The sequence below is a fragment of the Triticum urartu genome, chromosome 2A (genome assembly GCF_056163025.1).
Source record: "Triticum urartu cultivar PI428250 chromosome 2A, HENAU_Tu73, whole genome shotgun sequence".
Classification (NCBI taxonomy): Eukaryota; Viridiplantae; Streptophyta; class Magnoliopsida; order Poales; family Poaceae; genus Triticum; species Triticum urartu.
In genome coordinates this window covers 367,259,693-367,280,237 of record NC_141874.1, presented here as the reverse complement: position 1 = coordinate 367,280,237, position 20,545 = coordinate 367,259,693, and the positions used below count along the sequence as shown (strand labels likewise).

At 42.8% G+C, this 20,545-nt stretch overlaps 1 long non-coding RNA gene across 1 annotated transcript; it reads right to left on the bottom strand.

Annotated features, from left to right (window-relative positions):
• Positions 1 to 15,537: 15,537 nt before the first annotated feature.
• Positions 15,538 to 17,582, bottom strand: LOC125541498 (uncharacterized). Its single transcript, XR_007297558.2, has 4 exons — positions 17,353 to 17,582; positions 17,019 to 17,273; positions 16,397 to 16,456; positions 15,538 to 15,759 (listed from the first exon to the last, which is right to left on the bottom strand). It is a non-coding gene; the product is annotated as an uncharacterized LOC125541498 (long non-coding RNA).
• Between the last annotated feature and the right edge of the window lie 2,963 nt (positions 17,583 to 20,545).

Sequence of the window (20,545 nt, the reverse complement as noted above, 5' to 3'; positions counted from 1 at the left end):
TGCGCACTTTTCCCCACAAGACTCGATCTCCTCCGTTGGGATTCTCGCACTACATGGTGTTTGAGAAACGGATGACCGAGACATAGTCTTTCAGAAGCGCTAGCATCTTACGAACGGGTAGACCATTACACCTACTTTCCCCTACATCTGCTAGTCTACCACTGTAAGAGTTTGCAAAACTTAGTCAACTATGCTAGAGCCCATAGTATCTTGTGGCTGCACACAGAAGTTTCTAGTATGAATAATCTCATGATCCCTTTGAGCCTAGGTGGCGGTCCAAAAGAAAAACAGGCAATCGCTGGAATACCCAGGTGCCTCAATCCACCCAGATGTGTATTTAAGTTGCCATCTTAGATAAACCATTAATTTAACAATCTCACATCTTTCATGGATACACTCAGCCAATCCACGTCTACTAGCATAGCATGGCATAAAAGCAAACGTAGAAGTAACTCCCAAAGGTTTGATAATAAAACAGGTAATAGGTACTACCTCATCTACTTCCCAAACCCACAATTTAATTAGATCCTCATCATGCAATATGTGAGGATTGATCTAGTGCAATAAAAACTGGGTAATAGGAAGTATGATCAAAGTGTTACTTGCCTTGCTGATGATCCACAAAACCTACCGATTCGAAGTAACAAGCGGCGCACTCCGGGTACTCTATCGCAAACAAACAAGCACACAAAAAGTACTCATCTAATCCACAGGTAAAGCTCAAATAAGAGATCTAACCATAAAGTTCAACTTAAGAACTCCGGTTGGCAAAAAGAACCAAATCGAACGAAGCAACGAAAGACAAACAACAAAAGAAACAGACTTCGTTTACTATTCTGGATCTAGGGCAATTTTTACAGTGGAAAAAACTTGTTTGAGTTGGTTAAACGGAAAGAGGGTTTCGAGACAAAACTCCAGGCGCTTGAATCGCCTGATTCCAATAAACGAACGAAAAGTTATACTAGAATGAATATCGGATCAGAAATCGTGATCAGAAAAAATCACGGAATAAATCCAAGAAAAAGAAAAACGACGAACAGATTATCGAACGAACGTTCGTTATCTGGATCTAAACGATTAATGCGTTTGTTTAAACGAACGAACAAGCGAACGCTCGCTAATTAACCTAAACCGAAAACCGATCTACTAAAAAAACGGAAACAAAAAAAACGAAAATAAACCGGACGGTTTTTCGAGGAAAACCGGCGGCGCCGGCGGAGTCGACCTCGTCGGCGGCGGCGGGCGGGCGGCGGCGCAGGCGGCTTAGGGTTTGGGCACGGGTGGCGGCTTGGGCTGATTCGGCCCGGGTGGTGCGCTATATAAAGGCCTCCGGCCGGCTGAGTCCTGGCCGGACACGGCCCAAGGTCGGTTTGAACTTTTTTTTAAATTATTACACGCAGAAAAACAAACAAAAGGAATACTAAGCGGACTCCAAAAATTCCGAAATAAATTTTCCCCGGCTTCTAAAATCAAGCCGCACAGGATGAACATTTATTTGGGGCCTAAATGCAATTTTGAAAAACACGCATTTTTCCTAAATTCAAATAAAATAGCAATTAAATCCAAAATAAAATCTTATTTGATTTTATTATTAAATCCTCAATATTTCTTTATTTTGGAAAAGTCATTTTATTCCCTCTCTCATATTTTTATAATAGAAATAATTAGAGATAAAATAAATAAAAGTCAAATGATCCTATTTTCAAAATTTGAGAAAACTCAAATATGAAAATAACGAAATCCCCAACTCTCTCCGAGGGTCCTTGAGTTCCGTACAATTTTCTAGGATCAACCAAAATGCAATAAAATATGCTATGCAAAAATGATCTATTGTATAACATTCCAAATTGAAAATTTTGGGATGTTAGAGCCCTCAAACCACCCGCAGCCGCCGCAGTTGCCGCTTGGATCTCGCCGGCCGGAGCTCCGTTCGCCGGAGGAGCTCGATGACCGTAAGCCACCCCGAGGCCTCAAACTCCATCAAACTACTCCCCATGTTCTTCCGCACCTAGTTGACATCTTATTTTGCCCCTGGGTTCACCGGAGACGCCGTCCCGGCGACCTGTATCCTTGCTGGAGCACAGAGACGCCCGCCCCGCGCAGCACGACCTCGACCACCCCGCTGCCCGCCGACCCCACCACCGGATCACCCGTGCCGCACTGGACCCTGCCGCCTCCTTCCCCGTCGCCAAGGAGTGCCGGAGTCGCCGCCCCATCACCGACCAACGCCAGCGCCGCCGCCCCTATACGTCACCGTCGCCTCTGTAAGACGACCGCTCACTTCCCCATTCTTTTTTTATCTCGTATTAGATCGGTTAACTGCGGTTTCGAAACCCGATCGGTTTAGTTAAACCGATCTTGGTTTTTTTATTTTTTTAGCCGCAGTAGCTGTTTTAGTTACTTAGTGGCCGTCCGCTGTTTAGCCAAAGCCGCGAACACTACCAGCCAGCCAGGATCCGCCACTTGGCTAGGGGCCTATTTGCAGTTATTTCTTTTTCTGTTTAGTCCCTGAGTTTTACAGATTAGTCCCTGAACTTCGGATAGCCGTATCTTTTTAACCGTAAGTCCAAATTCGATGAAACCAGCGGCAAATTCTTCGTCATGATTAGATCTATCCAGTAGCATCATGTTTGTAAACTTTTCCCAAATTCAAATTTGAACTTTATTCAGATTTGAATTCAAACTTCAAATGGCCATATCTCCTAAACCGTAGCTCCGATTCGCGTGATTCTTTTGCACCATGTCACCGTAGCCAAACCCTACCACTTGGACCATTGTCACATATTTTCACACACCTAGGATCTGTCCATGATAGTTTTATTACTATGCCAAGTATGCACGATAGATCACATCACGGTTTTGCACCTTATGTCACTTATTGTTGGCACCTAGCATTATTTGCATGCAAGTTATGTGTTTTGGGTTTCCATTTGGTTTTCCGAGTCTTTTGTGTTGCATGTTATTGCTCTCTGGAATAATTACTTATGTATGTTATTTTACTTTGACAATAGACTGTCTGGAGTGCGAAGCCGAGTACTATCGATCTCTAGAATTCAACTATCAGTATCAAGGCAAGTTCACATTTGACCATTCTTCCAATTACCTATATTTATATTATGCACTTAGTCCTTTTGTGGTAGGATTGCATGGTAGGATTTTTTGTTGCCAGATGGCTATGCCATTACCCAGTAGTTCATTTGAGCTAGGTCTGATCTATACATCCTTGTCACCATCGTGTAAGTTTATTTTTGCCTTGCTAAATATAGACGTGGTTTGGGAAGCGAACATGGTGAGACATGAGTGACAAAGTAGTAATCAGGACCAACACTTGTAAATGAACTACTTGGGTGGTATTTGGTTTGAATGGTGGCGAAGTACAGTGGGAGCATGCATGGTTAATCCATGGTGGTGCACCACTAGTGGTCAGCCGCCCAGGCTCAAAGAGATCAATCGTATTCTCATGTCTAGAAGCTTACGTGTGCAGCCACAAGCCAATATGGGCTCTAGCTTAGTTGAGTAGTTAGTGTGTCCCCTTCCGGGATGGGCTAGTAGATGTAGAATGAGTAGGTGTACCGGCCTATCCATGGTTTAAGGGGGAATACTTTCGAAAGACTATGTCTCGATCCTCGTGTTCTGAAACGCTAGGCAGTGCAAGAACTTCAAGGGAGGCGATCGAGTCTTGTGGGGAAAAGTGCACAAACCTCTGCAGAGTGTTAAAACCTAATCGATTAGCCGTTTCCCCGGTTACGGACAATTTGAGCATCTAGTAGTGGAAATGCTGGGAGATCTCATCACTCTTAATTAAACAGTTGGGTTTTAAATAAAACTTTGGGAATGGATTGAGTTGGGTTTGCCAACTCATCCTATGCTATACAATAGTGGTAGAATAATATCTTTTATTCTAGGGAAAAACTAGCTTTATGCAAAAACTAAACTTAGAGCTTTCCAGCAGCCAAATTGCATGTACAAATAGGTTCATTATTCTTATGATGTGACTTGCCAGTACATTCAATGTACTGACCTACAGGGCTGCAACGTCTTATGTTGCAGGAATTTTCTACGACGAGAAAGAGTTACGTTGTAGGGTTACGGTCTACACTCAACTTGCCGTTGGCATTGATGGACTCCACACCCTTATGTTTGTTTCCGCTGAGACTTATGAGGTATATATCAGTTTTACGTTATTTATACATGTGATTGCACTTTGAGATATACATTGATGTACTGTGTGTGCCAGCATACCAATCCAGGGATGGCACGGATACACAGAGGCTTGACCGTTTGAGGTCTGGTCGCTACAGAGATGGTATCAGAGCACATGTTGACTGTAGGATGTGACCCTAAAAACTGGAAAACCCTTAGGAAAGGAATTCTCTAAAAGTTTATTTAAAAAAAGATCCTTTACCTCTCTTCTTTTCTGAGTGTTATCAAATCTTTCCTTTTATCTTGAATAGTTGGACAATACCCTTTTTCCTTTGACCACACAGAGGATCAACTGATGAGACCACTCCGAGAAGGATAAGATATCAGACTTCACCATACACTAGAAGAGTTTAAGCTACAATAGTCGAAGCCTCCGAAGAATTGAAGAATTTGAAGACACCGAAGAATTCCAAGATTTATATGACCTTTAGAAGACCAAACCCCTGTTGTATACTCACGTTAGATGCGATGTTTGTGAGCTATCATTGTTTGATGTTTCTCCTGACAGTCACAAATAAAACTTACTTTCAAAACTATATTGTGTGTATTGTGCGTATCTCTCTATCCCTCTTATCTCATCCCAAAACCCTTGGACCCAATAGATGATGAATGAAGATGGACTTGCATTCTCTAAACCGATCACTCAGTTGGAGGCAGAGCTATGGATTCAAAACATGGAGAATCACTTCAGGAGCAATTTGGTTGCAAGGAAGTATGAGGTTCAATACGCTCTTCAGTACTTTACAAAAAGTGCTGCAACCTGGTGGAAAATGCATCAGGCCATACAAGGATGTAACGGAGCAAAAACTTGGGAGGAATTCAAGATGACTCTACTGAGGTCTCGTCTTATTCAGAAGCCCTATGGCAATAAAATGAAGAAAACTTGTGCATGCAAGATTTGTGGTGAGATAGGACATACCCATGAAGAACACAAGGATGGATGCCCTCATTGTGAAGGAAATCACCAAGCTGAAGAGTGTCCAACCATGAAGGTTACTTGTTTCTTGTGTGAAGGAACTACGCACTACCCTGCCCAGTGTCATATTTATCCCAAGGTACAAGAAATTACCAAGAAGCAGAAGGAAGCAGTGAAAGAAGCCCTCGGGGAAAGTTTAAGAAAACCGGTGATGAAAGAAGATGTTGACGACCCTGATGGAGAAAGCCTAAACATATTTTACTCCAATGCTTGCTATTCATGTGGAGAAGAAGGACATCTTTCATAGTATTGCACGAAGGAAAGCCAAGAGTATCTGGGAAACTTCCCGACGGAAGAACTGGAGTTTGATCGACAAGAGATAGAGGAATTGATCGGAGCGAAGAAGTCGAGGAAGAGAAAGAGCATGTATCCCCAGAACAACCCAATTTCTGGAGAAAAGGACCTGAGTCAAATCACTTGTTACAGGTGCAAGGATTTAGGTCATTACACTAGCAAATGCCCAGCAAGAAAGCCAAGAACCCAAGGAGCCAAGATAACCACCAGGAAGCCCCTGGATTTGTCTGAAGTCATTTGTTTACGCTGCAAAGGAGTAGGACATTTTGCCAGAGAATGTTCAGACCCGAGGAAAGCTTGATCTTGATATTGGGATAAAGCATGTAATAAATGTGGAATACACTTTTATTTTTGGGCAATTGAGTTGAGTTATGAAATGGAAATTGTAATAGTTCGTAAAGCAATAAAAGTTGAGGTGTTTGGAATCTCATATGAAATGTTATGAGTTGTTTGTTGATTGTGAGTGCCTCTCTCACTATGTCACCCAGACGTAAGCCTTGAACCCATGGACAAAGCTGACCCAAACCTTTTCCAGAAAATAACCACATTTCACCCAAGGAAATACATGCATTATCCTGAGTACCCCTTCTATCTTATAGTTGCAGATGACAACCCTTTATGAGTCTTTTCTCAAGGGCCCGGAAACGATCATGACCCTGACTAGTGATCAGGATTACCCAAAAATCCTGAAGGAGATGATGAAGCATATTCCTCTTGAAGGAGATGCAGTCTACAAGGGTTATCCTTTCATGGAGAATGGAGTTGAACTTTGGTACGTGGAGGTACACCTCCACCGCGTGAAGGGAGTTTGCCCAAATACTATGGGGCAATACTTTTTCATTTCTTGAGTACCACGAGCAACATTCTTTGACTCTATTCGTGAAGCTGCCATGGAAGCCATACGTCAGATTGGAGAAATACTAGAAGCAAGACTCCGTCACACTTAGGAATACTTGAGGGAGGTGCATGCAGAGATGATGGAGATGAAGCTCATGGCCACCACGATGAAGCAAAACATCGATGATTTGAAGGATCACATCGCACAATTCTAGTGGGACCGAAGCATCTTCAAGTAGGGCAAAGGAATAAAGATGGAAGTAATGCTTGACCATGCCAAACTATGTGGGTGGCAGCTTTTGTAATTGAGTACTTTTGAAATTTGGGTTTTGAGTAGTGGTTAAGGATATAATAAAGGATTTGATATGAACAGAATATGAATTATGGATGAACCAGTACATTTTATTTTAATGGTAATACCCTGTGTGAACACTAGACTGATGGAAAAGGAAAAATGTATTCCATAGAGTGGAGTTTGGACAAAATATGTTGGAGTTTTGTTTTGGTTCTGATGGTTACCCCAAGAGTACGCGGGAATGAAGTACTATTGGATTTAAAGGAGATGTAATGTTTAGAATATGGAACAATATTAACTCCAAGGATGAGTTAAAGATATACAAGTGTTGAAGTGGGCCATAACCCACAGGACCCAGGATTTGATAAGGAAACAAGCACAATCTTGTTCAAGAAAATAATTCTTAAAGAAGCTATGATTTCATCAGCATACGTTTCCTAGGAGGTTACGTAAACCCAGGAGTTGTGAATAAACGATAGAGCTTTTCTTGGGCTTGCAGAATCAAGGTATTTACCTAAACCCAGTTCGTGGAGAAGAGAAGTTCTGCAATGCTTGTGAGGATGCCCAAGTGTTAGAATACGTGATTCACTATCTACGTATGTGGTAATGATTCAAGTACGGGATGGATTGGCCCCCATACCGGAGACTTCTATCATGAACTATCATATGTTGATGGAAAATCGGAGAGCCTTAAAACCCTAGAAGAGTGTCGACACGATAAACCAAAAGCCTGAGAATGACAGGACAATGGAAACCCTGTACAGGCACATGTTGCCAATCATAGGTTATGCGGTGAGGTTCAACCCAGACCCATTTCCTGCAGGAGGAACCAGAAATTGTTGACCACCATGAGATTTCGATAGTTGTTTAGCATTGCCGACAGCCTGGTAGCTAAGAAGTCCCAGACTCAGAAGGACCTTATTTGATGCAAGGACTCCAGATTTTGAGGAAAAGGTCATTCCCTTACCAGAAGAGCACTAGTGAAAGAGTTATCCCAGAGAGTATGAGAAGACCGACACCGTCAACCCAAAGGATGGGGTACATGAATTTTGTCAGAACCATAGCCTTGCTTCTAAGAGTGGTAACACCCCATACCTTGTGTTGATGAATGGATTTTCAAGGAGACCCCCCAAACCTAACCTTCTTTCTAGCCTCTCTGAATCTTGAGGACGAGATTCATTTTAAGGGTGGTAGTTTGTAACATCCCAAAATTCTAAATTTTGGAATGTTATATTAAATAAATGATTATGATTGTTTGTTTGATTGTTGTGTGAATGATTGTGTGAAAATGATTGGAAATTGAAAACTTTTTGAAAGTTGAATGAGAGGGAATAAAAGGACTTTCCCGAAACTTTCATCTTGCATTTTGATCACCATGGATTCAAATGTATTTCATCAAAAAACCCTAGAGTGAAGATGATATGACTTCTTCCATTTGAAGAAATGAAAAGGGGTTCAAAAATGATTTGAATTTCCATTTGAAAGATTACAAATTTAGAAACTTTAAGCAACTCAATGAGTTCATGAGGGAAGATAAAATGACTTCTTCATATTTGAAGAAAGAGAGTTGGAAGTTTCAAAGAAATAAATTGGAAGTCACTTTGAAGTTATTTGAAACTCACTTTCCATTTGAAGTTGTTTGAAATTCCAAATTCAAATCCAATTGGGAGTTATTTGATTTTCTATTCAAAATATTTTTCTCCAAAAAAATAAATAAATGGAAATAAGGGTAAAATGATTCCCTTCAATAGAAAATTAGGAGAAACTAAATTTGAAACTATTTTGCTATTTAAAAAAATGATTTTTATTGATTTTAAATGCAATAATAGCACTGTTTGACTTTTATGATTTTTTATGGAATTTAGTTGAACTTGAAAAATAGTTCATCTTATTCGGGGTAGTTTTCTGAACATTTTGGTATATGATATGCCTATGTATATTTTTTTATTTAATTTACTTCTGTTGGAGTTTTCTTTCTGTTTAAAAAAACGCACGCGCGCGCGAGCCCACCGGCCCAGCCACGGGCCGACGAGGCCAAGGCCCAGCCGCAGCGCTAGGGCAGCAAGCCACGCAAGCATCAGGAGGCCAGCGTCCCAGGCCGCCCGAGCGCCCGTCGCTTGCCCGCCCTTGCTTCTCTCCCGCTCGCTCACCCGCACCGACTGACCAATGGGGCCCAGCCTCGTCTCATCCCCAACCTCCCGCTCACCCAGCACAGGATCAGGACACCGTGCGCGCACGCCCGAACCCGCCGGCCGAAGCTCTAGGGATAGAGCTTATCCGCTGCACCCCGAGCCCTCTGCTTGCTCCTATAAAACCCCCAGGACCCCCTCTCTCCGTTCTGCCAGTTCGTTCACCCTCAAACCATCCGCAGTCGCCACAGTTGCCGCTTGGATCTCGCCGGCCGGAGCTCCGTTCACCGGAGGAGCTCGACGACTGTAAGCCACCCCGAGGCCTCAAACTCCGTCAAACTACTCCCCATGTTCTTCTGCACCTAGTTGACATCTTATTTTGCCCCTAGGTTCGCCGGAGACGCCGTCCCGACGACCTGCATCATTGCCAGAGCACAGAGACGCCCGCCCCGCGCAGCACGACCCCGACCACCCCGCTGCCCGCCGACCCCACCAGTGGATCACCCGTGCCGCGCCGGACCCCGCCGCCTCCTTCCCCGTCGCCGAGGAGCGCCGGAGTCGCCGCCCCATCACCGGCCAACGCCAGCGCCGTCGCCCCTGTACGTCGTCGTCGCCTCTGTAAGACGACTGCTCGCTTCCCTGTTCTATTTTTATCTCGTATTAGATCGGTTAACCGCAGTTTAGTAAACCGATCGGTTTAGTTAAACCGATCTTGGTTTTTTTAGTTTTTTTAGCCGCAGTAGCTGTTTTAGTTATTTAGTGGCCGTTCGCCGTTTAGCCAAAGCCGCGAACACTACCAGCCAGCCAGGATCCGCCACGTGGCCAGGGCCTATTTGCAGTTATTTCTTTTTCTGTTTAGTCCCTGAGTTTTATAGATTAGTCCCTGAACTTCGGATAGTCGTATCTTTTTAACCGTAACTCCAAATTCGATGAAACCAGCGGCAAATTCTTCGTCATGATTAGGTCTATCCAGTAGCATCATGTTTGTAAACTTTTTCCAAATTAAAATTTGAACTTTATTCAGATTTTAATTCAAACTTCAAATGGCCATATCTCCTAAACCGTAGCTCCGATTGGTGTGATTCTTTTTGCACCATGTCACCGTAGCCAAACCCTACCACTTGGACCATTGTCACATATTTTCACACACCTAGGATCTGTCCATGATAGTTTTATTACTATGCCAAGTATGCACGATAGATCACATCACGGTTTTGCACCTTATGTCACTTATTTTTGGCACCTGGCACTATTTGCATGCAAGTTATGTCTGTTGGGTTTCCATTTGGTTTTCTGAGTCTTTTGTGTTGCATGTTATTGCTCTCTGGAATGATTGCTTATATATGTTATTTTACTTTGACGATAGACTGTCTGGAGTGCGAAGCCGAGTACTATCGATCTCTAGAATTCAACTATCAGTATCAAGGCAAGTTCACATTTGACCATTCTTCCAATTACCTATGTTTATATTATGCACTTAGTCCTTTTGTGGTAGGATTGCATGGTAGGATTTTTTGTTGCCAGATGGCTATGCCGTTACCTAGTAGTTCATTTGAGGTAGGTCTGATCTATACATCCTTGTCACCACCGTGTAAGTTTATTTTTGCCTTGCTAAATATAGACATGGTTAGGGAAGCGAACATGGTGAGACATGAGTGACAAAGTAGTAATCAGGACCAACACTTGTAAACGAACTACTTGGGCGGTATTTGGTTTGAATGGTGGCGAAGTACGGTGGGAGCATGCATGGTTAATCCATGGTGGTGCACCACTGGTGGTCGGCCGCCTAGGCTCAAAGAGATCAATCGTATTCTCATGTCTAGAAGCTTACATGTGCAGCCACAAGCCAATATGGGCTCTGGCTTAGTTGAGTAGTTAGTGTGACCCCTTCTGGGATGGGCTAGCAGATGTAGAATGAGTAGGTGTACCGGCCTATCTATGGGTTAAGGGGGAATATTTTCGAAAGACTATGTCTCAGTCATCCTGTTCTCAAACGCCAGGTAGTGCGAGAACTTCAAGGGAGGCGATCGAGTCTTGTGGGGAAAAGTGCACAAACCTCTGCAGAGTGTTAAAACCTAATCGATTAGCCGTGTCCCCGGTTACGGACAATTTGAGCATCTACTAGTGGAAATGCTGGGAGATCTCATCACTCTTAATTAAACAGTTGGGTTTTAAATAAAACTTTGGGAATGGATTGAGTTGGGTTTGCCAACTCATCCTATGCTTACAATAGTGTTAGAATAATATCTTTTATTCTAGGGAAAAACTAGCTTTATGCAAAAACTAAACTTAGAGCTTTCCACCAGCCAAATTGCATGTACAAATAGGTTCATTATTCTTATGATGTGACTTGCCAGTACATTCAATGTACTGACCTACAGGGCTGCAACGTCTTATGTTGTAGGAATTTTCTACGACGAGTAAGAGTTACGTTGTAGGGTTACGGTCTACACTCAACTTGCCGTTGGCGTTGATGGACTCCACACCCTTATGTTTGTTTCCGCTGAGACTTATGAGGTATATATCAGTTTTACGTTATTTATACATGTGATTGCACTTTGAGATATACATTGATGTACTGTGTGTGCCAGCATACCGATCCAGGGATGGCACGGATACACAGAGGCTTGACCGGTTGAGGTCGGGTCGCTACAATGTTCTTGATGACCCACTACCTATTGATGATAGCTTTCCTGATGAACAATTAAATGTCATAAATGCTTCTCGAACTGCTCCATGGTATGCTGATTATGCTAATTATATTGTTTCTAAATTTATACCACCTAGTTTCACATACCAGCAAAAGAAAAAGTTCTTCTATGATTTGAGACATTACTTTTGGGATGACCCACATCTTTATAAAGAAGGAGTAGATGGTATTATTAGACGTTGTGTAGCTGAGCATGAACAGGAACAGATCTTACGCAGGTGTCACTCCGAAGCCTATGGAGGACACCATGTTGGAGATAGAACTGCACACAATGTATTGCAATCCGGTTTTTATTGGCCTACTCTCTTCAAGGATGCCCGTAAGTTTGTCTTGTCTTGTGGTGAATGTCAAAGAATTGGTAATATTAGTAGACGTCAAGAAATGCCTATGAATTATTCACTTGTTATTGAACCATTTGATGTTTGGGGCTTTGATTATATGGGACCCTTTCCTTCCTCTAATGGGTATACACATATTTTAGTTCCTGTTGATTACGTTACCAAGTGGGTAGAAGCTATTCCAACTGGTAGTGCTGATCATAATAGCTCTATTAAGATGCTTAAAGAAGTTATTTTCCCGAGGTTTGGAGTCCCTAGATACTTAATGACTGATGGTGGTTCACAATTTATTCATGGTAACTTTCGTAAAATGCTTACTAAGTATGATGTTAATCATAGAATTGCATCTCCTTATCACCCACAATCTAGTGGTCAAGTAGAATTGAGTAACAGAGAGCTCAAATTAATCTTGCAAAAGACTATTAATAGATGTAGAAAGAATTGGTCCAAGAAACTTGATGATGCATTATGGGCCTATAGAACTGCATATAAAAACCCTATGGGCATGTCTCCGTATAAAATGGTTTATGGTAAAGCATGTCACTTACCTCTTGAGCTAGAACATAAGGCATGTTGGGCCATTAAAGAGATCAATTATGATTTCAAACTTGCCGGTGGGAAGAGGTAAGTTGACATTAGCTCACTTGATGAATGGAGAACCCAGGCCTATGAGAATGCCAAGCTGTTTAAAGAAAAAGTTAAAGATGGCATGATAAAATGATACAAAATCATGAGTTCAATGTAGGTGATTATGTCTTTCTATACAACTCTCGTTTAAGATTTTTTTTGCAGGAAAACTTCTCTCCAAATGGGAAGGTCCTTACGTTATCGAGGAGGTCTATCGTTCCGGTGCCATGAAAATCAACAACTTCGAAGGCACAAATCCGAGGGTGGTGAACGGTCAAAGAATCAAACATTATATATCAGGTAATCCCATAAATGTTGAAACTAATATTATTGAAACCGTAACCCCGGAGGAATACATAAGGGACACTTTCTGGAACGTTTTAGACTCCGAAAAGGAATAGGTACATGGTACGGTAAGTAAACCGACTCCAAAACAGTTCTAATGGCAATATTTCTTCGTTTTGGAATATTTAAGAAAATAGGAAAATAAGAAGCAGTCCGGGAAGGACACGAGGCTTCCACGAGGGTGGGAGGCGCGCCCCCCTACCTCATGGGCACCTCGTGTGCTCTCTGGACTCCGTTTTCTTACATGATACTTCTTTTGGTCGGTAAACATTCATTATATAATCTCTCGAAGGTTTTGACCACCGTACCATGCAAATATCTCTTGTCTTTGTTTCGAGCTGTTTTTCTGACAGATGTAGGTCGTCATGTCGTCTTCAAGTGCCCCCAAGGACAAGTTCTTCGAGAAGGTCATCAACCCCTACCTCGCGGAGGTGCTGCAACACCCTCAAACCATTGAGATGCGTGAGGGGTTGTTGCACATCCGCGGTGCTGAGGGACCAAGGAGGACCGGAAGCACGAAGGCAAGGCTCGAGGCATTGGAGCAACAAGTTTTCAAGTGTCAGGAGATGGTGGAGCATGCACTCGACTCCAATCACATTATGATCACGGAGTTCACCAACAACCACAAGCTGGACGTTAAGGACATTGGGGAGGCCATCTTCGAGCTTCATGAGAAAATCGAGCACCTCCAAGCCCAGATCTATGACCTGCAAAACCAAAACTGTGAGATGAATATAGATTCAAGAGGATGAGTTTGGCTGCAGATTTGAGGATTCGGGAGACTCGATCATCCTTCTATGATGGTGAGCCTATGCCTTGGAAGAGGGACGACAAGCCTACATCATCAACAACTCCACCTTCTCCACCAACAAAGAAGAACTGAGTATCTGGAATGGGCACTCCCCTTGGCGACTGTCAAGCTTGGGGGAGTCCCCCGGTATCGTATCACCATCACTTTTATATTTACCGTTTTTCTTAGTTCGATCCTTTTGATAATATCTTGATCTAGTAGAATAAAGTTTTAGTATGATCTAGTTGTTAGTTTTGCTTTATGATCCCTCTATGTAATCGAGTCTGTGAGCTATATAATAAAGATTAGTGTTGAGTCAAGGGCTTGATTATTTTGCTATGATCTTGAGGGGATAAAATAAAAAGAGAAATAATAAAAAGAAATAAAGAGATCATATGGATCTTATGGAGAGTAATGAGCTCACATATAAAGAGTATGATGAATAAAAGTTGTTGAGAGTTGACAAACATAGTTTTGGTCATCGTTGCAATTAATAAGAAGTAATAAAGAAAGAGAGGTTCACATATAAATATACTATCTTGGACATCTTTTATGATTGTGAGCACTCATTAAAGTATGACATGCTAAGAGTTGACGTTGGACAAGGAAGACAACGTAATGGGTTATGTTTTCTTTCATCTGAGATAAATTATATTATCATGGATCATCCAACATGTTGAGCTTGCCTTTCCCTCTCTTGCTAGCCATTTTCTTTGCACCAAGTAGAAATACTACTTTTGCTTCCAAATATCCCTAAACCCAATTTTGCCATCAGAGTCCACCATATCTACCTATGGATTGAGTAAGATCCTTCAAGTAAGTTGTCATCGGTGCAAGCAATAAAAATTGCTCTCTAAATATGTATGACTTATTAGTGCGGAGAAACTAAGCTTTATACGATCTTGTGATATGGAAGAAATAAAAGCGACAGACTGCATAATAAAGGTCCATATCACAAGTGGCAATATAAAGTGACGTTTTTTTGCATTAAGATTTTGTGCATCCAACCATAAAAGCGCATGACAACCTCTGCTTCCCTCTGCGAAGGGCCTATCTTTTACTTTTATCTTCTACCTCACATAAGAGTCATGGTGATCTTCACCTTTCCTTTTGACATTTTATCCTTTGGCAAGAATAATGTGTTGGAAAGATCTTGATATATATAGCTAATTGGGTGTGAGTCCACACGAACTATTATTGTTGACATTACCCTTGAGGTAAAACGTTGGGAGGCAAAACTATAAGCCCCTATCTTTCTCTGTGTCCGATTAAAACTTCATACCCATAAATATTGCGTGAGTGTTAGCAATTGTGAAAGACTAAAAGATGGTTGAGTATGTGGACTTGCTGAAAAGCTCTTATATTGACTCTTTCCTATGTTATGATAAATTGCAATTGCCTCAATGACTGAGATTAGAGTTTGGTGGTTCTCAAGCTAGTTTATGATTCATACTTGAAATTGTGATTGAATTGTTACTTTAGCATAAGAGATAATATGACAATATATATATACATGTTGTTGTTCTATGAATAATCATGATGCCCTCATGTCCGTATTTTATTTTTATCGACACCTATATCTCTAAACATGTGGACATATTTTTCGATTTCGGCTTTCGCTTGAGGACAAGCGAGGTCTAAGCTTGGGGGAGTTGATACGTCCATTTTACATCATGCTTTTATATCGATATTTATTGCATTATGGGCTGTTATTACACATTATGTCACAATACTTATGCCTATTCTCTCTTATTTTACAAGGTTTACATGAAGAGGGAGAATGCCGGGAGCTGGGATTCTGGGCTGGAAAAGGAGCAAATATTAGAGATCTATTCCGCACAGCTCCAAAAGTCCTGAAACTTCATGGAAGCTATTTCCAGAATATATAAAAAAACTGAGCGCAAGAAGTTCCAGAGGGGGTGTAACGACCCAAATCTGATAAGATTCGATGTCTCTGTGCTCACTGTGCTAGTCCCTGGATCGACCCGCTAGCACACACAATACATATGAATATCAAATAACAAGTGCATCATTTACTACAACGTATGATTCAGAATTCATAAAGTATTACAAACTGAGTAGCACATAGCTAACTTTATTCAACAATAACAGCGGAAAGGTAGCATAATAAATGACGAGTCCATCAATGCCCACTGGAGAACATGTTGGGTGAAGGCTCGCGACCCTACTGTATCTCACTGATCATCTGAAAATCCTGCAACATAATAAGTTGCAGCCACAAAGGGTCAGTACATTGAATGTATTGGCAAATCACACAATATGATATAGCAAACCTACCTCCACAAAGCAATGTATGACAAACAAAACACACAAGTTAGTTTGGAGAAGAATGTCTTCACCTACCTCCACTACCTGAACTCACAACCGTCTCTAATATTTACTCGCCCAAGATAACCCAAAGATTCTAAATAAACATGACAAGAACTTCAGAAGTATGTCTCAAGTGCGCTCTGTCAGTGGCGCATTCTCTAGGAACAATAGAGCGCTCTGCCAAGGACGCATTCACCTGATTTAAATTCCGAAAACTAAACCTCACCTCAAGTGCGCTCTGTCAATGGCGCATTCTCTAGGGACAATAGAGCGCTCTGCCAGTGACGCATTCACCTGGTTAATAATCCCGAGCCTACGGCTATAAACACTCACCACTTTCATGGATCACTCGACACATGCCCACGTCTACCATAAAGTTGATCACACCATCACATAACACAATCAACACCAAAACATGGCAGCACTAAATATAATGATCAACCAAACATATATATCATAGCATAAGAACCATACATGCATAGCAGAATATAGGGTGAGCATAACCAAAAGTGTAAACTTGCCTTGAAAGGTGCTGAAGTACTCTAGCGATTAATTCCGATCCGCTTCACACTCCAGACAATCTATACGATTAATGGAGGCAACGATAAATAAACTATGCTCACATAACACTAAAATAAAGTAAACAGCAACGAATTCAAATGAAGACTTAAATAATAGAACATATTAGTAGGTATATATTATCTACATGCTGGTAGGATCACAATGCAAAAAGAATCAACTAATTTGGATCAACAGTTTGAAAGATATGGCCTCCGGAAGTTTGAATTCAAATTTAAACAAATTCAAATTTGAACTTTTCAAAAATGTGAAACTTTTGTTCTTCAATATTCTCCTGGTCACTACGAGTACACAGGAAAAAGAATCTATGAATTTGGAGTTACGGCTCTCAAGATAAACCTAAATGAAAATTTGATATGAAATCTGCAAAGAACAATTATGCCATAAAAGCGTTCTGGGAAGAACTGCCGTCGCTGCTGTGGCGTTGCCACGTGGCGCATGCTGATTGACTGGAGGGTGTTCACTGCGATGGCTAAACAACGCATACCTATTCGAGAGGGAAAAAACAGGACATGATTTAATCTGGACCATTAGAGAGAGATCGGGCGGCTAAGGGTAGCTCACCGGAGAGGAACAGAGGCTGGGGCGGCCGGACTTGGACAAAACAGCGGCGCGACAGCTCGGGCGGCGATGGTGGCGCCTGCTCCGGTGGTCTCGAGACTCCGGAGGGTAGCGTATGGGGCGCGGAGCTCGGCTGCGGTCTCGAAGAAGTCCTCAGAGGCGTCGGTGGCGAACGGGGTTGACGGCAGAGGGTGGCTGGAGCTCGGGCGGTGGCTGTGATCTTCGGATCGAGGTCCTTGCGCTCGGTTCGGTACTCCCCTGTGCGAGATAGTGGGTCAAGGCGATAGAGGAGATCATGGCGAAATTAACAGGGGCAAGAGGAGGTGCTGGGACCCACTGTAGGCGACGGAAACGATGACGGCGCAGGTCAGCAGCGGTGGAACTCCGGCGAGATCGCGAAATCAACCTAGGGCACGGGAGACCGCGATTTTGGCGAAAAATCGGACAAGCCGGACGTGGGGAGTATATATATGGAGTTAGGACGGGGCGAGGGGCAGCAGATCGATCGATCCGACTGAGGTCGGGTGCGGCAGCTACAGGTGTTCCTGACAAACACGGCTTCGGGAGGGAGATGACAGGCGGGCCACGGTAGTCAGCGGAACAGGGAAGAAAAGAGAAAAAAAGTAAGGCTGCGGGGTGGGCTCTGCTGCGCCGAGATGGCCGGCTTGCTGTCGCTATGCTGCTGCTGCCTCAGCGCACTGGGCGAGGAATAGAAATGGGCTGCGACTGTCCAAGCCCATACGAACAGTAATATCTGCCTGAGTAATTATACTGAACGGAAGGTCTATTTGGCTAAAAATAAAATAGAAGATCACTTCCTAAAAATACCAGAACACAGAGTAAAAACATTACTACTAATATGGAAAAATGGGGTAAAGATGAGGTCGGGACAAAGTTAGGGGGGAAAATGGAATTGGCCCTACTACTAATATCGACTATTGTGAACATTTTTAAAACACATATGCACTTTTGAAAAATTATATTTTATGCAATGCAAGCACATAAAGAACAACATAATAACCACTATAAAACAATTTTGAGTTTCTATAAAGACAAAAATAATTTAGGTAGACACCAGAATATATTCTTAGCATTTTCCGAATATAATTAATAGGGGAGAAGTCATATTATCTCCACTCCAAATATTTTTGCCTTGAGTTGGAAAACACTTTGAATAAACAAAAATAATAATAATTCAAATATGCATAGAAATCATGATGACAAAGAATGATCCTATTAGCATTCCAAATCTGAAAATTTGGGATGTTATAGGGGGGCCACACCCTGGCCACGAGGGTGGGGGCGCGCCCCCTGCCTCGTGCCCCCCCTGGTGGCCCTCCGATGCCCATCTTCTGCTATATGGAGTCTTTCGTTGAGGAAAAAAATCATAAGCAAGCTTTCGCGACGAGACTCCGCCGCCATGAGCGGAACCTTGGCGGAACCAATCTAGGGCTCTGGCGGAGCTTTTCTGTCGGGGAAACTTCCCTCAGGGAGGGGGAAATCATCACCATCGTCATCACCAACGATCCTCTCATCGGGAGGGGTTCAATCTCCATCAACATCTTCACCAGCACCATCTCATCTCAAACCCTAGTTCATCTATTGTATCCAATCTTTGTATCCAAACCTCAAATTGGTACCTGAGGGTTGCTAGTAGTGTTGATTACTCCTTGTAGTTGATGCTAGTTGGTTTACTTGGTGGAAGATCATATGTTCAAATCCATTATGCATATTAATACCCCTCTGATTATGAACATGAATATGCTTTGTGAGTAGTTACATTTGTTCTTGAGGACATGGGAGAAGTTTTGCTATTATTAGTCATGTGAATTTGGTATTCGTTCGATATTTTGATGAAATGTATGTTGTCATCCCTCTAGTGGTGTCATGTGAACATCGACTACATGACACTTCGCCATTGTTTGGGCCTACGGGGAGGCATTGTGAAGTAATAAGTAGATGGTGGGTTGCTAGAGTGACAGAAGCTTAAACCCTAGTTTATGCATTGCTTCGTAAGGGGCTGATTTGCATCCATATGTTTCATGCTATGGTTAGGTTTACCTTAATACTTTTGCTGTAGTTGCAGATGCTTGCAATAGGAGTTAATCATAATTGGGATGCTTGTCCAAGTAAGGACAGTGCCCTAGCACCGGTCCACCCACATATCAAATAATCAAAGTACCGAACGCGAATCATATGATCGTGATGAAAACTAGCTTGACGATAATTCCCATGTGTCCTCAGGAGCGCTTTCCTTCATATAAGAGTTTGTCCAGGCTTGTCCTTTGCTAAAAAAAGGATTGGGCCATCTTGCTGCACCTTATTTACTTTTATTACTTGCTACTCGTTACAAATTACCTTATCACAAAACTATCTGTCACCGATAATTTCAGTGCTTGCAGAGAATACCTTACTGAAAACTGCTTATCATTTCCTTCTGCTCCTTGTTGGGTTCGACACTCTTACTTATCGAAAAGGCTACGATTTATCCCCTACACTTGTGGGTCATCACTCGGCCGGCATTGCATTTAATGCTGGCCCGGTCATGAACGGATGTGTGTCAGGAGTGGGTTTCTCGGCTTCCACACGGGTTTATGGAGGTGTTTGAATGCGGCAAGGAGGCATGTTCAGCCGGGCATGTATCGAGTGGCACCCTCGAATCTGACGTACGACACCGCACCGTTCTTCCACTGACGTGTGGGATCTTTGGGTACATGGCATGCATGTCAGTGACCCAACGCAAGCAGTGCACGACAACGGAACTTTTGGTGGGCCAAGGCGGTCACAAGCGGGCATTTCATAAACCGATGATTGTTCATTGAGTGTGACGTCATCTATTTCATCTAGATAAGCCTACTATATAATGTAAGAGAATTTTAAAATTTTCATATATACGTTGATAGCCCGTTCGATACGCTGTGATTCATAAAGACCACTGCAAACATCAATGTTCTGCTTATCACATATAAGATTGATTAAACCTTACAAAAAAAAATATAAGGTTGATTAATACCCTTAACAATCCATGTCCTTAACAAAGGGTGCATGCACGTATAGGTTGAGCGTGTGTCTTGCGGCGTGTGTGGTGTGCATGCAAGCGTGCGAGTGTTGCGTGCATGCATGTGGTCTGTTTCAGTGTTGCATGCACTTGTGCGTACGTGCGTGTGTTCGTGAGTGCATGTGTACGTGTCAGTGTTGCATGCCTTCATGCGTGCGTGTGTTCGTTATGTGTACCTATCAGTGTTGCATGCCTGCATGTGTGCGTGTGTTCATGCGAGTGTTGCATGCCTGCATGTGTACGTGTGGGGTAAGGATACATGTCGGTCGACTGACTTTTTCATCTCTGGTCAGTAGATTTTCCAGCCGTTGGATACGAAATCAAGGGCCTGCAGTTTATCTTCAACATCCACCCTGTGAGCTGCCAGGCACCGCCGCCCGCGGCCGGCCCGCGCGGCCACGCCGCCCCGCCCTCCCCGAAACCACTCCCCACCGCCAGTCCGCCGCCGCCCCGGCCATCCTTCTAGCCCCCC